This window comes from Sus scrofa, chromosome 1 (genome assembly GCF_054392235.1).
Source record: "Sus scrofa isolate SSC_HxYL_T2T_F1_AM1 chromosome 1, Sscrofa_HxYL_maternal_Yorkshire_Landrace_v2.0, whole genome shotgun sequence".
Classification (NCBI taxonomy): Eukaryota; Metazoa; Chordata; class Mammalia; order Artiodactyla; family Suidae; genus Sus; species Sus scrofa.
In genome coordinates, this window is record NC_139383.1 from 34,787,387 (window position 1) to 34,803,596 (window position 16,210).

Here is a 16,210-nt window from a genome sequence, read left to right on the forward strand (position 1 = left end):
GATTCGGGTTTTGTAAACAGAGCCCCGTGGCACAAAGAAGCAAGGGATTAAGGCTTGGACCCTCAGCTCACATGTGGTCCACCTCCCTTTGCCTCCCATCCTCTTGGGATGGGTTCTTGAACCCACGTCCTCCTACCCCACACAGTCCAGTAATTCTTTCTTCTCTGTCCCTGAAGGGACCTTGGATGCTGGTATGGGGAGGATTGAATCTGGTGTATGCCTCCTACTTGTTGAGTTATAGTCCAAAGCTCTAGGCACTTCTGAGGGTCTGTCACCCCATGACTGTTACCGCACCCTAGAGACATTGAGGAGCCAATTAAAAAATATTATGACTGATTGAACACTGTGGAAGAAAGAAAGGTAAAAGAAATGTTTCCTGGTTTTTGAACAAAGATCTTGCATGTTCATTTTGCTATGGTTAAATTACATTGTTGACCTTGACAATTGTTAATAGTGAACTGGTGCCCAGAAACAAACTTTACTTTTACAACTTACGTGGTTTCCAAATGAGATAGGTTGGGAAGGGTGTGGGGGGATGCGCTGGGGGTTTGGGATAGAAGTGGTATAAGATTGGGTTGCGATGATCATCGTTACAACTGTAAATGTAATAAAATGCATTGAGTAATTTAAAAGGAGAAAAGAAAAAACAACTTATTGACTGTATTATAGTATTAGAAATAAGGTAAAATATTTTCAAAATTTTTAGTTTTTTCGAAACATGGTATATGAAAGGATTTGGTTGTACTTAGAACTCAAATATTTATAATAATTGTCTTTTTACAGGTCATCAATGTGCATTTCATTTGATAAGCCCTCACAATAAACAGAAGGAATTTGAATTTAACATATATTTTTTTCAAAATTAATAACAAATATTATATAATTATGTTTACCCGTTATTGAAAAATAAGCTGCTTGGTAGTATCCGTTTAATAAAAAGTCTTTTTCATGATCTTTTTAAGATTGTAGTTGCACTTCATGACAGTATTGGGAGACTTATTTTAAGTTGAGCACGATCATTCACTACCTTTCCCTGGCCCTGGCCCCCATTGTGCATTTCAGCCATTCTTTCACCTTCTGTTCACTTAAGTTACCAAACTATTTTTGTTGGAAAATATAAATTTTATTTATTTTGCTGAAGGTTATGTTTGCTTTGCACCTGGCCTTTCAGTACATAAGAGTTAGTGTAGAGCTACCCATGGCAAATTCTTAACCCCCTTTTCAACATAAAAATCAAACCCAAGAGAAAGAGAATAAATAAATTAAATTGAATATTTCCATCCACAACTTGTGTGACCTCTGTTATTCCCACTTCTGTAGACCAGCAATGTTTTTGTTGTGTTGTTGCTGTTGTCTTAAAAAACTAACTCAGTGACTTTATTTCTAAAATAGAAAATGATATTGATGTTTGTCTGAATTTTCTTTTTTGTCATGAGTTAGAGGAGTTGATCCTGCTGGTGTTACGGATGCTCACTGGGGAATGTGCTGGAGACTTTGGTTGGCCATCTGTTACTGTTTCTGTTTCTTTTAAAACAAAGTTTCTAAAGGGCTCTTTGTGAAATACATAAAGAGATACTCAAAGATTGCTGAGTTACTGCTTTTGATTTAGAGTTATATCAGTACAGCTTTTTTTTTTTTTTTAAGTTTTTAGAGGTCCGCTTTGTTGATTTAACACAAATTAACTTCTAGCTTTCTTTAATGTTTCCTAAGACAGATCACATAAATGGACATTTTGGGCTATTAATGCATGCCTTTCTTCCTCAAAAGTTTTAAAGAATTTACTTTGGCTTCTATGCCAGTTTTTAATCTAGTTTATGATTTAGCATTTTCTTTCCATCTAGAGGTTAGACTGCCCCTCTAACCTCTAATAGTTAACTTAATAGTTTGTGATTTTTTAAAATGATTTCTCACTTGAAGCAGCTGCGTAGCTGCATAGAGATACATAAAGCTTTTGTGTTGATTTTAATTTGGCTTTTACCGAAAACATTATGCAATGTTTGCATACCAGGCTTAATTTAGTTTATCTCTAAATTTGTCATGGGATTCAAGGGTGAAATTATTTATTTAAAAGTAAGGTTTGACTTTTATAGAGAAAGCTGAATTATTTTGCAGAAATTATAATCGATTTGAATTAAAATGCTTCAAATTTTGCCTTCTAATAGCTACCTTAATTTTATGTTGTCGTTATCTTTAAAGTGTAAATTTGTTTTATATAAAACTACTTAAGATAAAAGACTAATGATGTAGAATTCAGATAAGAATTCTTAGAGTGATTGGTGGATGTTGGCCCCTTGTGGTATGAGGGAGGGTACGGTAAATGGGTAATTGGAAGAAGCGAATGTATATCAAGGCATGCAGCATATGTAAGTCAGCAGAGCTCCAAATCTTGGACCTAGAAATCACAGGCTAGAGGCTACTCAGTGATGAGAACACTAAGAACATCAAGCAGACTGTTAATTTTAACTGCTCTAATACAGGCAATTCAAGTGTAAAGGAGCACAGAGTGAGGATAGGACAAACCTGGAAGGACAGTGCTGGGGTCTCCCAGTAGTGAATAAATTCTGTCACCTCTCACTCATTTCTGAGCACTTTGTCTGCATTTGTCATAGAGGAAGAATCACTTTCTAACTTGAGAGTTTTTAAAAATGTTTCCCTCTCTTTCTTGGTGATATTGTATTGAGGACAGGCATACACTGTACCTTTCTTTCTGGTCTCCTCTGTAACCCAGTCAATTGATTCTTCCAGTGTCATACACTGTGGGAAGGACTGTAGAAGTAGGACTCAAAAATGTTTCACATACAATTAAAATATGCCTGTTTAATTCCTCTGATGGTCTTCCAGTCTCCACTCTGTTTTCACTTTATGTTCCTTATTCCTCATTCTTTCTAACTATTCTAATGATTCTATTTTTTTTTTTTTCCTCTGATGGCCCTCTCTGCTTTCTCACTCTCTAAATCTATGCATAAATGGTAGCTACTAGCCACATGTTATCTTTTGAGCCCTTAAGGTGTGGCTAGTCTAAATCGAGATCTGAGATGAATGTTAAATTATGTTATATAGAAAAGAATAAAAAATCTTTCCATTTTGAGAATAATGTTTTGTATATATTTTATGAACTGTTATTAAAATTAATGCCATCTGACTTTTACTTTTTAAAATGCAGCTAACTAGAAATTTTAGAGTTACATATAGGGATCTAATTATATTTTTATTGGAAAGTACTTCCCTAGAGCCTTCCATTGATTTTTTTTTTTTTCCCCTAATCTTCTTCAGACATTTTCCTTCCTGTTCTACCCTTGCCCTCCATCCATGCTCCCCCTGAATATTTTCGCCGAGGTCAAAATTAGAAACATGGCAAAGCTCCTTTAAAAAAAAATGTTAGGTGGAATATTCAGCAATAACAAGCCATGAAGTACTGATACACGCGACATGTGAATCAACCTCAAAAACATTATGATAAATGAAAGAAGCCAGTCATTATAGAACCTATAGTAAATGAGCACAGTTACATGCAATGTGTAAAACAGATAAATCCCTAAAGGCAAAGTAGGTTGTGCTTACCCAGGAAAAGGGGGAAGGTGTTGTATGGAATGGCTACAGGAAGGTACTATTTTTTTTTTTTTTTTTTAAGCAAGAGATGTAAAATCACAGTGGTGATTCCTGTGCAACTCTGAATATACTGAAAACCACCGAACTGTACACCTTCACAGGGTGAATTTTGTGGTATGTGAATTATATCCCAATCAAGTTGTTAATATGAGATCTCTTTCATCACATCAGAGTATTCGGGGGGTTGGTCTTTTTGGTGCTCTGCTTTTCTTTTTCTGTTTCTTAGGACAAATTGCCTTATTTTTTATTAACCAATTTAGCCTTCTTAGACATTAAATGTATGTTCTTGTTAATGTTAGTAGTAGTCAGGTGCTGTTGTCTTAAAAAAGGAAAAAATAGGTCAGTTTGTGTTGGAACTTTTGTAGGCACTCACAATCCCTTTTTAAAATTGGTGTGGGCACAAATAGTTATTTTAATGCAGTTTTCCCCCTAAGGGGACTTGTTAGGCAAATGTATTTAAGTGTCATTTTAATGCATTTTTATAGCTTTTATTTATTCCTTTATACCTCCATGATTTTCCAACATCTGATGAATTGTGGCTTTTCATTAGGACATCGGGATTTCTTATATGTTAAAAAAAAGAATAATGAAGAGGAAAAAATCTGTTTTTCCCAAGATGGTTACATATATCTTTTTATACTGCAAGTGCATAAATATGTATTTTTTTCTTACAATTCCGGACAATACATGGGTCTGTGTGCCGAAGAGAAACATTTTGATTAAATTGGTCTATTATCAAAAAATGAAAAAAATGTTAGTGTGAAAGAGTATTTTTTAAACAATTTTTTCAAGCTGCATTTTTCCCTTTCATTGTTTTCCTTTAAAGATGGCTGCAAATTGCAATATCTTAGGAAAATACTATTTTTATGCTTTTGCCTGTAAATGTTCATTATTTTATATCTGTCCTCCATTTTTAGGTGCTTTCTTTTTAAATCTTCAGAATAAATATGTAAATAGACAGTTATAAAACTAACATAAATTATGACAGATGCTACCTGCCCCTTAGATCGTCTTGACCTTAAGTGAGAAAAAAGTGGAGAAATTAAAGTTTGATGGTTTTATCATTTCTTTTTTTTTTTTTTTTTTTTTTTGTCTTTTTTGCTGTTGTTGTTGTTGTTGTTATTTCCTGGGCCGCTCCCGCAGCATATGGAGGTTCCCAGGCTAGGGGTCGAATCAGAGCTGTAGCCGCCAGCCTATGCCAGAGCCACAGCAACGCAGGATCCGAGCCGTGTCTGCAACCTACACCACAGCTCACGGCAACGCCGGATCGTTAACCCACTGAGCAAGGGCAGGGATCGAACCGCAACCTCATGGTTCCTAGTCGGATTCGTTAACCACTGCGCCATGACGGGAACTCCGGTTTTATCATTTCTAACAGAAGTTCAGCATCTTTCATGGGGAGACTTTTACTTGCATCTTTCCCATCAGTTGCAGTTGTGTCTCCACTACATTAGGTGTGCTTTGTCCTTCTAAGAGTTTTATCATCATCTGAATGGTGCCTATGCCTTAATGAGCAAGGGACCCCAAATTTGCAACTATATTTTTCCTTAGTGATTGTTTCTTTTGGAAGGAAAAGCACATTCTTCATGATTTTCAAGCCACATTTGGGCCATATAACAAATAAATAATCAATGATGTATCATGACTCTCTGCCTCTTTGAATCTTTTCCCTTTAATTATAGGCTACTTGCTATCAACTGAATGTTGGTTCCTCCCCCAAATTTATTTGTTAAAACCTAATCCCCAGTGTGATGGTATTTGGAGATAGGGTCTCTGGAGGTATTAGGTCATGGTAGTGGAACTCTCCTGAATGGGATTAGTGCCCTTCTAAAAGAGATCCCAGGCAGTCCCCTTGCCCACCTCTGCCATATCAGGACACAATGAGAAGATAACCATCCATGAACCAGGAAGTGGGCTCTCACTAGACTTCAAATCTTCCAGTGCCTTGGTCTTGGACTTCCCAGCCTCCAGAACTGTAAGAAGAAATTTTTGTTATTTGTAAGCCACCCAGTCTATGGTATTTTGTTATAGAGCCCACATAGACTGAGACTTTACTGTAATCTTCAGTGTAAAGTTATTTTGAAAGATAAGCACCATTATTGCCTTATTTATTAGAAATGACAACCCATGAAAGGTTGGAAGAGCTTTAAGACAGACTGTAGGCCTACCTCATTTTATTATGCTTTGCATTATTGAGCTTCACAGGTAGTGTTTTTGTTTGGTTGGTTTTTATTTTACAAATTGAAGGTTTGTAGAAACTGTATCAAGCAAGTTTTTCAGTGCCATTTTCCCAGCAGCATTTGCTCATATTATCTCTGTGTCACATGCTGGTAATTTCTGCAATATTTCAGGCTTCTTCATTATTATTATCTTTGTTATGGTGATCCATAATCAGTAATTTCAGATGTTACTACTGTGACTTTCTGAAGGCTTAGATATTGGTTAGGATTTTTTTTTTTTTTTTTTTTTTGGTCTTTTTGCCTTTCCTAGGGCTGCTCCCGCTGCATAGAGAGGTTCCCAGGCTGGGGGCTGAATTGGAGCTGTAGCCACCGGCCTATGCCACAGCCACAGCATCGTGGGATCCAAGCCACGTCTGCAACCTACACCACAGCTCACGGCAATGCTGGATCCTTAACTCACTGAACAAGGCCGGGGATCGAACCCACAACCTCGTGGTTCCTGGTCGGATTCGTTAACCACTGCGCCACGACGGGAACTCCTGGTTAGGATTTTTTAGCAATAAGGTATTTTAAAATTAAGATATGTACTTTTTTTTAAAGATGTAATGCTGTTGTACACTTAATAGATTACAGTTTGGTGTAAACATAACTTTTATATGCACTGGGAAACCAAAAAATTTGTGTGACTTGCTTTACTGCAATATTTGCTTTTCACAGTGATCTGGAACCAAACTCCTCTTATCTCCGAGATATTCCTATCTATATTAGCAGCTCTTGTAGTCCATAGTGCGAGGAGCCAGCCTGAGAGCCTGTGCTTTTTCACTGGTCCAGATGACTCTGTTTGTTGTTGCTGTGGATATCATTTTGTCTTTTAAGCAGCTCTAGCTACAAAGGTTTCAAAGTCTTCTATTCAGAGTCCATAGAAAGGACTCAGATGATGGGAGAATGGTCTATATCATTTGCGTCCAAAGTGGACTTGATGAGGTGCAAAAAGGCATTGATGCCTGTGGCTTTCTTTCCTTTTTCTTTTTTGTATATTTTCCCATTTTATCAGTGGGCTTAAAAACTGTAGGATAGGAGTTCCCATCGTGGCGCAGTGGTTGACGAACCATGAGGTTGTGGGTTTGATCCCTGGCCTTGCTTAATGGGTTAGGGATGTGGTGTTGCCGTGAGCCGTGTATGGGTCGCAGATGGGCTCGGATCCCATGTTGCTGTGGCTCTGGCTGCAGGCCAGCAGCAACAGCTCCAATTAGACCCCTAGCCTGGGAACCTCCATATGCTGTGTGGGAGTGGCCCTAGAAAAGGCAAAAAGACAAAAAAAACCAAAAAACAAAAAACAAACTAAAAACATACATCAACAACCAAAAAACCCGTGTAGGATTCGGTGAACTTTGCCATGTTTTGTGTACCATGTCTTGACTTTTGTAGAAACTGGGTATGTTAATTAGTGTGATAATCTAATTACAAAGAGGTGTTTTGATTTATTGGATATTAAAACATGAAGGAACACAGAGATAATGATTTTCTAGATGAGGAGTCTACCAAAGATCCACCACACTTAGCATCCTCTTCTTCTTTTATATTACACTTCTGATAAATTTAACCACAGTACCCAGCTTTTCTTTTTTTAGGGCTGCAGGTGCAGCATATGGAAGATCCTTCCCAGGCTGGGGGTTGAATTGGAACTACACCTGCCAGGCTACACCACAGTCATAGCAATGCCAGATCCAAGGCATATCTGTGACCTACACCACAGCTCATGGCATGCCAGAACCTTAACCCACTGAGTGAGATCAGTAATCAAACCCCCATCCTCATCTATGCTAGTTGGGTTTGTTTTTGCTGAGCGATAATGGGAACTCCCCAATATACTCATCTTGTTTTTTTCCATTTTATTTTATTATTATTATTTTTTTTGCATTTTAGGGCTGTGCCTGTGGCATTTGGAAATTCCCAGGTTAGGGGTCTAATTGGAGCTACAGCCTCTAGCCTACACCACAGCCACAGCAATGCAGGATCCATAACCCACTGAGCAAGACCAGGGATCGAACCCACGTCCTCCTGGATACTAGTCAGGTTCATTACCCCCGAGCCTCAACAGGAACTCCAAGTACCCATCTTTAAATGTCCCAATTTTCAAGCCAAGAGGATAGATTTTTATATGTATGTAATTTTAGGATAATTGCATGTATTTCCAAAGTTCAGTTAACTTTAATAATCAAAGGGATATATGTATTGTTTAATGATCTTGAGAAAAGTTATTTATCAATAATTCTAGGATAAATACATGTATGCATGTATTTTAAAAATTCACTTGGCTTTAATAATCAAAAGGATATATTTAACAATCATGAGAAAAGTTATTGATCATATGTGTTTGCCTTTTTATTGGCAATAGAGATGGGTATAGGGGACAGTAAGAAGAAAATGAATATAATGGATTGCTTTCATATGCTTAACAAAGAATTACAATTGAAAATGCTCTGGTGAGTTCCCACTGTGGTGCAGTGGGTTAAGAATCCAACTGCAGCAGTGCAGGTCGCTGCAGAGATGTGGGTTCGATCCCCAGCCTGGCGTAGTGGGTTAAAGGCTCAGATTTAGTCCCTGGCCTGGGAACTTCCACATGCTACAGGTGCAGTCATTTAAAAAAAAAAATGCTCTTCTTTCAAATGGTATGTTTTTTAAAAATAGTGAACAATTTAACTAAGACAACCATTTACTTCTAGTCAATATTCAGATATCTGGTGTATGACCTTTTCTGAGGCTATGTTTCTCATTTCTTAGTATAGAGTTTACTTATTTCGTGGGTATATGGCTACATACCCCTAGTCTGTGAGGAGACTTGTAGCTTTTTTTATTAACTTGATTTTGTCTTTGTTAATAAAGGTGATGAACTGGTTGGCTTAATTTCAAGGACAAGCAGTGCCTGTCGGTTGAGTTACTCTTCATCTCTCCTCCTTTTCCTGGCTTTGTGCCCATCTGTTCCCCCAAATAATTACCTCTTTCCCAATGTTTAGCTTTGATGAAGGGAGGGGATTGTGGTTGTGGTTGTTGTTGTTATTGTTTATCTTTACGACTTGCACCATTAAACTCAGGTGAGACGGAGGGAACTTGTCCAAAGGCTCCTCTGGAAAACAGGGTGTTGCCCCAGGAGAGAAAGCTGAGACTGAATCAGGGTCCCGATTTCCTGGCCTTGTATACCACTTGTGCTTTTGACAGTACAGGTGTTTGAGGGCAGTTCATGTGGCAATGCTAAAGAGTTAACATTAATAGTACTGTGGCTAAGCAGATGGCGTAATTAGCCCACAATGGGGAAGGACAGCATTTTCATGTTTGAATAAAAAAGGCTCACCGTGGGTGGTAGAGTAAGAGGTTCTAATTGACAATATCTTAAAAAGATTAGGAGACTGAGGGTTTCCTACATCATGGTTTAGGCATATATGTGCGTGCATGTACATACACCTAATCTCTCAGCCTGTTTTATGTAGGTGTGCTGACCCTTGTTACATTTAGAAAAAAAATTCTCTGTAAGTGAATTCAGCTTAGTCCAGGAAATAGGGCTAAATACTGTGGAGGATCCAGAAAAGAATTTGGTCTTTGTATTCAAATAGCCCATTTTCTGGAACAAATTCCTAGGACAGTGGCAAATTCATAGGATGAACAAATTCATTGGATAGAGGACTCAACAAACATTTTTATAGCAAAAGTATATTGTACATGATGAGTTATATGAGTTATGTAGCCAAGTTCAGTATTCCTCAGAAGGAATTTTCAATAAGATGGTGGAAAGAAGTTCAAGGACTAAGTGTCTCTTCATCATCTAACATTGTCAGTGCTTCTCTATGTGGAATAGTTTGCTTTTGTCAAATTTGATTTATTCTGAACTTGGTTATATATATTTATGTAGCACAACAGTGCAACAAGCAAGAAAACATACTCAGATGGATAAAAAGACTGTGGCAAGCCCTTCTGTTTGTATAATTTGAACATGTTTTTCTCAGTAAAAATTCAGGTTGAAATTGGTTGTCTTCTGTTCAAACTGATCTTACCCAAGTTTTTATAATAAAGTAAATTTAAAATAATGCTTGACAGTTTGTTTAATTATTAGATATTTGCAAAGATATTTTTCCTCCTTGTCAGTCCATCTGCTCTTAGGCTACAGTCATTATGCAGAAACATTGACATCTCAATTATTTCCATGGCAACAAATTGATGTCAGGATCTCACGTTTGACTTCACTGCAGGACCAAATGGAATTTGGATTACCGGGGTAGATTGAGGGGTTCTTATTGAAGCCCAGGTCTTTAAGAAAGAGAATTAAATATCTTTCGGAAATAATTTTAAGCTTTTTTTTTTTTTAAAAAAAAGAGAATCTAAGACTATACGTAAAAATATATGAATACTTTTCTGTCTTTATATGCAAAGACATAATGAAAGGCACTTACTCTCTGTGACAGTTGCAGGTAAGAGTTCGGATCTGATTTAATGCTCGCTCAACAACTTAGAAGGTTAGAGATTCAGGCAGATGTCCATAGTATAAAGGAATAAAGGTCCAGAACCATCCTACTTTTACTTATGTAATGTATATGAACTCTCAATATATGATACCTCCGCCTTAAATTATATACTCGCTTTGTCTTTGGTTTAGAACATCATAATTATAGATCATCCTCTATGCTGTGTGGGCTGCATAGCTTCAAAGATTTGTGGTACTTTCCTTTCCTTCTTGTGTCATTTTGTGCTCTGGTGAAGAGTATTTAGTGTTCTACTGTTTATTGCAGATATGAGTTCAGTTCTACCCACTCTTTATTGCTAACTCTCAAGGGAAAGGATTAGATTTGATTCCTATAAACAAACTTTTCTATTGAATCTAAAGTTGTTTCTGATACTTCTCTGCTCCGTAGCCCTTTGTATGTAACTTGTTATAAGGTTGACCTCATTACATTCAAGTTCACTTGGGTTTCTGCCCTGACTAGATAGTAAAGACAGGGACCATAGTTTTATGCTGTGTTTCTGGTACATGGTGGGTACTTTAAGTCTGTCTAAAAATCGATGTGATCTCATGGATTATCAGGGTATTACATATTATCAGAACCTTGATGGTTTCACACCATTCTACTGCTGAATCTTAAGTTTTGTAGGTTTAAGATTTTGGTTTAATCTGTTTTTCGGGGACTGATTCATCATAAGCCAACTGAAAAGAGGTAAGCTTATGATGAATAATTGGAGATAATTCCCTGATTCTCTCTGTTACCTTCTTTTGATGACTGCATCCGTGCAAGGGATAACTTTATAGATTAGATGGTTTCTGGGTGAACCAGTCCCGGAACTTGGTGAATTAGGAGTTCAGAGGTATGTTGGTTGCTGTATAAATTGTCTCTGGACAGTTCTGTCCAGGTACCTGATAACCATCTCTAGGATGAAAGAGTTTTCTCACTCTGAACTGAACTGGACAATCACCCCTGCTGCAGTGAGGGTTAATATTATATATCAACTTGACTGGGCTAAGGGTATATGTGCAGACAGCTGGTAGAGCATTTCTCTGTGTTTCTGTGAGGATGCTTCCAGATGAGATGAGCCTTTGAATTGGGAGACCCCACCCCACGCCCAATGCTGATAGGCATCATCAATCCTTTGAGGAAATGACTAGAACAAAAAGGCACAGGAAGGGTGAATTTGCTGTCTGCTTGAGCTGAGACATCTATCTTTTGCTCTTGGATGTTGCAACGGTTGGTTCTTGAGCTTTCTCACTCAAACCAGGACGTATACCTTTGGCTTCCCAATTCTCAGGCCTTTAAACACAGACTGGCCCTTATACCATTCACTCTGGTTCTCAAGCCTTTGCACTGAGTTAGTTATACCACTGGCTTTCCTGGTTCTCCAGCTTACAGATTTCAGATTGTGGTACTCCTTGGCTTCTGTAATTGTGAGCCACTTTCTATAAGAAGTGTATATTTATATTTATGTATATGATATATATTACATATAAAATATGTATTACACACATGTATAAGTGTATGCTTTGGTTATATTCCTATTGGTTCTGTTCCTTTTGAGAACACTGACTCATACAGCCGCCAATAACTATGTTCTCCTCTTCCCCTAAAATGACTTGCATATCTCTGCCTTTCCTTTAATTATTACTTTAGACAATAGAGGGTGAGTAAACTTGTAATAGCTTGCTTGTGTGTTACATTCTAACTTTCCTGAGAATGGACTCTGGGATGACGACTGCCAATGTATGTCGGAGGTTTACTCTGATTCTGATATCGTGCTGGGTCCTTTAAGGGCATCATGACATTCAAATTATTTTCATAATCCTAGGAGAGAACTACTCTTGCTTCCCCATATAACAGAATGGAAAAGAGAGGTAGAGAAATGTGCAGTAACTTGCCTCAAATCATATCCAGGAAAAACTGGAGAAGCTGAGATAGAAATCTGATTCTGAAGTCAGGGATGTTGCCATTGGGCTCACATACAGATTGATGGATTTTTTTTTTTTTTCTAAAGCTGGAATATGCTGCTTATGTTTTGATATTTATCATTTTCAGTATTGGAAGGTGAGCTTGTTTCCAAATTCTGAGACAGTCTCACTGTGGTACCTAAGTGGGAATGGTAGTTTCTTGCCTGCTGTATCCCTGCTTTCAAGGTCACAGAAGCAGAGAATTGACATGAGGCTAAAAAGAAAATGAGTGTACTTAATGATAAGAATTTATAATGAGATTTCAAATGAGCAAATAGACCCATTTTGGGATCATTTAATTTTTTTCTATGCAGCTTAATAGCGTTGCAGTAAAGGTTTGCTAATTTAAGAATTTTGGGCAGCACCTGTCTGAATTAAGGAACTCTGAATCACAAAATAATTTTGTGGAAATTAAGTTTTATTACTTTTCTGATACATGTAATTGGCCTAGCAGGAGCTGGGAAAACTAAGCTTCTCAGTTCCTTGCTAGAATGGTGTCTTTTACGTTATTACTCTAACTTCCATATTGTTTATGCTATTAACTGCCTTTTAATTTTAATTTTTCTCTACATAGAGGTCAGTTCTTTGTAAGTCTTTCATATACAGCATCACATTTAATATTCACAAGGACTCTTGTTTTTTCAGACCAGTTAATTTGATGCAAAAGGAGAACAGTGAAATGATCTCTTCAGGACATGGCTGGTTGGCCAGAGCCTGGTTTAGAACCTGTGTCATTTGAGGCACTTTATTGTCACTACACAAATCTATGCTGTTTAGACAGTTGGTATATTATTATTATCAAAGTTTGTTTTGCAGCATCTGAACTTGTGTTTTTCCCCTCCCTCTGTCCCTGTTTTTCTTCCTTCCTTGGTTCTTTCCTCCCTTTCATCCATCCATCAATCTTGATTTATATTTCTGAAATATGCAGAGAATGTGTTTGTCTTAAGCAGATTTTGTGCTTTTTAATTTTTTTTTTTGCTGCCTTTAAAATGTGCCTTAAGTTCTTGTTGCAATTCAAATCTATGCTTTTTGGATTGGATCACTTCAGAATGTGGTTAGCTGTTTCTTAGTGTTTTGTGATTTGGAATATCCATCTAAAATTTATCTGAAATAGTCCCTGTAATTGACTATTGCAATGTTTTAAGGCAGGAATAAAGTAGATCCTACCTTCTGTTCTCTAAATTCTGCTTGTATTCAGAACTCTGAAGATTGTAATGGAACTGCCCCTGGCTGTCTTGAACAAACAAATACCATTATAAGGAAGTTAGGGTGCCTAGTTCCCAAGGGACAGGAATGTGGTGAGTTTCAGTGTCAGCTAGAATCAGGAACTTAGGGCTATTTATCTTCTTTGCCTTCGCTGCTCCTATCATACCCTCTCTTTTCTGCTTCCCTCTCCATCAATACTTAATCTTTGTATCCCCCACTCTTTCCTGCCCTCCTTTATTCCTCTTTCTTCCTCCTTCTTCATGCCCTTCTCTTACCGCTTTTTCCTCTTCTCCCTTTTTTCTCTTGCTCTTCCCTTTCCCTCTTTCCCTTCTCCCCCTCTCCTCAAATCCTTTCTCCTTTCTTCTTACCCTCTTTCCTAGCAAGTACTCTTACTGTATCATATCTCAAATAATACAAGGACTGGTGGCCTCACATTTAGTGTTGGTAAGATTGATCAGTGAGTTCAGGTGGTAAAAGCCTAATTGTTTTATTGTAGAATTTCTCATCAACCTTATACCTAACTAATGATTTTGTCATTCACTGATGACCATTGCCTTGTTTAGGGTTGCAAAATAGAGCTTTCCTTATTATAGCATTCCTTTCCCATATATTATCTGGAATTCCCTTCCTGCCTGCCTGCCTGCCTGCCTACCTACCTGACTTATTTCCTTCCTTTTTTTCCGCTCCCACTTCATGTGGAAGTTCCCAGGCTAGAGTTCGAACCTGCACCACAGCAGTAACCAGAGCCACAGCAGTGACAACCCTAGATCCTTAACCTGCTGAGCCACCAGGGAACTCCTTGAATTGTTTTCTGTAGAATTTTTTTTATCTACTATGGCTATTTGGTTACCTTGAAATACAGTTTATATGAGACAGTTTTCTTCCTTATCTATGAGTTTTCAGGATACTAAGTTGGATCTTCAGAATGCATTGCATTTTAAAAAATCTCCCCAGATTATTTTTGTGTACAGTTGTGGTCAGGCACCAATCTCGAGCTTAGATATGTTTCAAATCCCAAAGTTTTATTGCTTATTATGAAAGCAGATTTACAAGATAGCTATTGTTTTTTACTACATGATATGTTCTTTTGCCAGACATTATCACAGCATATGGATTTCATTCAAAGCAATTTATGTAGGAGTGTTCTGGGAGGTGCCTGTTTATTTTTGTTAAGTTACAAACTAAAGTAAATGAATCATAGAGGAAGCACTCTGCAGGCAACCTGAAAACAACAATACACTAGCACTTCTTCAAGGCTTATTTTGTGCCCAGCTTTGTGCTTAGCTCTTCAGAATCATTTGTAAAGCTCATGTGACTCTCATAACACCTTATGGAAACATCTAATTTTTTATGCAACGGAGGAGGAACCAGAAACTGAAATTTATCTACTGTCTAAAGTCATGGGATCAGAGCGGAGCTGCAGCTGGGGAGTGCAGACGTTTGGGAGACCCAGAGTCTGGGCAGCGGATCCCAATTCTCCACTCCTTACAGAGTGGGATGTTTCATATGTTTACTCCCATTCTATTCTTTGTGTGGATTTTTTTTTTTTTGCTTTTCCTCTGTGGCCAAAAAAAATGGAATGCCTCTGTGTTTTTAATCTTTAAAAAAATGGTCTTGTGTATAGTTGTATATGATGGTTGGAATTTTTATTAGACCATTATAACTAGCCTTTTTCAAATGGTTAAATGTGGTTGCTTACCTTTGTAATATCATTCAGTCATAACGCTGGCAGGTTAGTTGTTTTTAGCTCTTGTGTGTGTCTGAGGAAATAGGCTGAAGCAAGTTAAGTACTCGGCGTCACTCAGTGAACTTTGAACCAAGGCTTCTCTGATTGCTCAGTGTTTATTCTGAACCACCTTGTGCTGGGGAGGTAGAGGAAGAGTTAATAGGAATTAAGAGTGGTTTGGAGAGTAGCACATAACCTTCTCCAGAAGCCACTCTAGGTTTCTCAGCCAACAAACACCATGCATTTTAGAGTATGGGCCAATTAACTTTCTCAATGTCAGAACTTGGTCATATCTCTGTAGTCTGTTTCTTTTTTTAAGTTACTCCCTAATGAAGGAACAAGGTATTGACTAATCATGACCAGCTCAGAATTTTGCTGTGGTTTTTCAGTAGGTGTTGCTCATTATTTGGAAATAAGCACTCAAAAGACATCTTGTATCTTATTTTTCTGTGGTTTGCCTTATTATAGATAAAGAATTTAAACTTCTTAAAGCATGCTGGTGTTATTTTCTCCAGTGATTAAAGCTTAGATTTTAGAGGTACATAATTTTACCTTACCTGAATTTCTTAAAATCTGGAAGCTCATAAATAGACTACAATGAATCCTTACAATATTCTTTGGTAGGAAAGACACAGTCATTAAACAGCAGCAAATTAACCTAGAGGGAGAAATAATTTGAAGGTATATACCAAACACCCTTGTGTATACTGCAAGTGAAAAGAAGATTCAGATGGATGGCCTTATTTATTTAAAGAATAGGGGGAACCTTTTATGTGTGAGTTGGAAAAATCCAGAAAAAGTGAAAAGAGACCAAAACAAACAAAAAAATCCACAGGAAATATAATAAGCAGAAATGAATAGTGGCAACCTGAACTGGCTAACCATGCATTCTGAACTGGCAGAACAAGGGTGTTGACTTTGAGAGTGGGTTTCAAGCTGCTACATGGCCTGTCCCCAAATAGTTCTGGTATGACTAGGACATCTCCTTGTGAGACTACAAGCAACTTGAGGGCAAGAACCAAGCAC

At 37.6% G+C, this 16,210-nt stretch overlaps 1 protein-coding gene across 43 annotated transcripts in view; it reads left to right on the forward strand.

Annotated features, from left to right (window-relative positions):
* PTPRK (protein tyrosine phosphatase receptor type K) overlaps window positions 1–16,210 on the forward strand; it is a 560,031-nt gene that overhangs the window by 56,569 nt on the left and 487,252 nt on the right. The gene's annotated exons all lie outside the window — the stretch shown is intronic.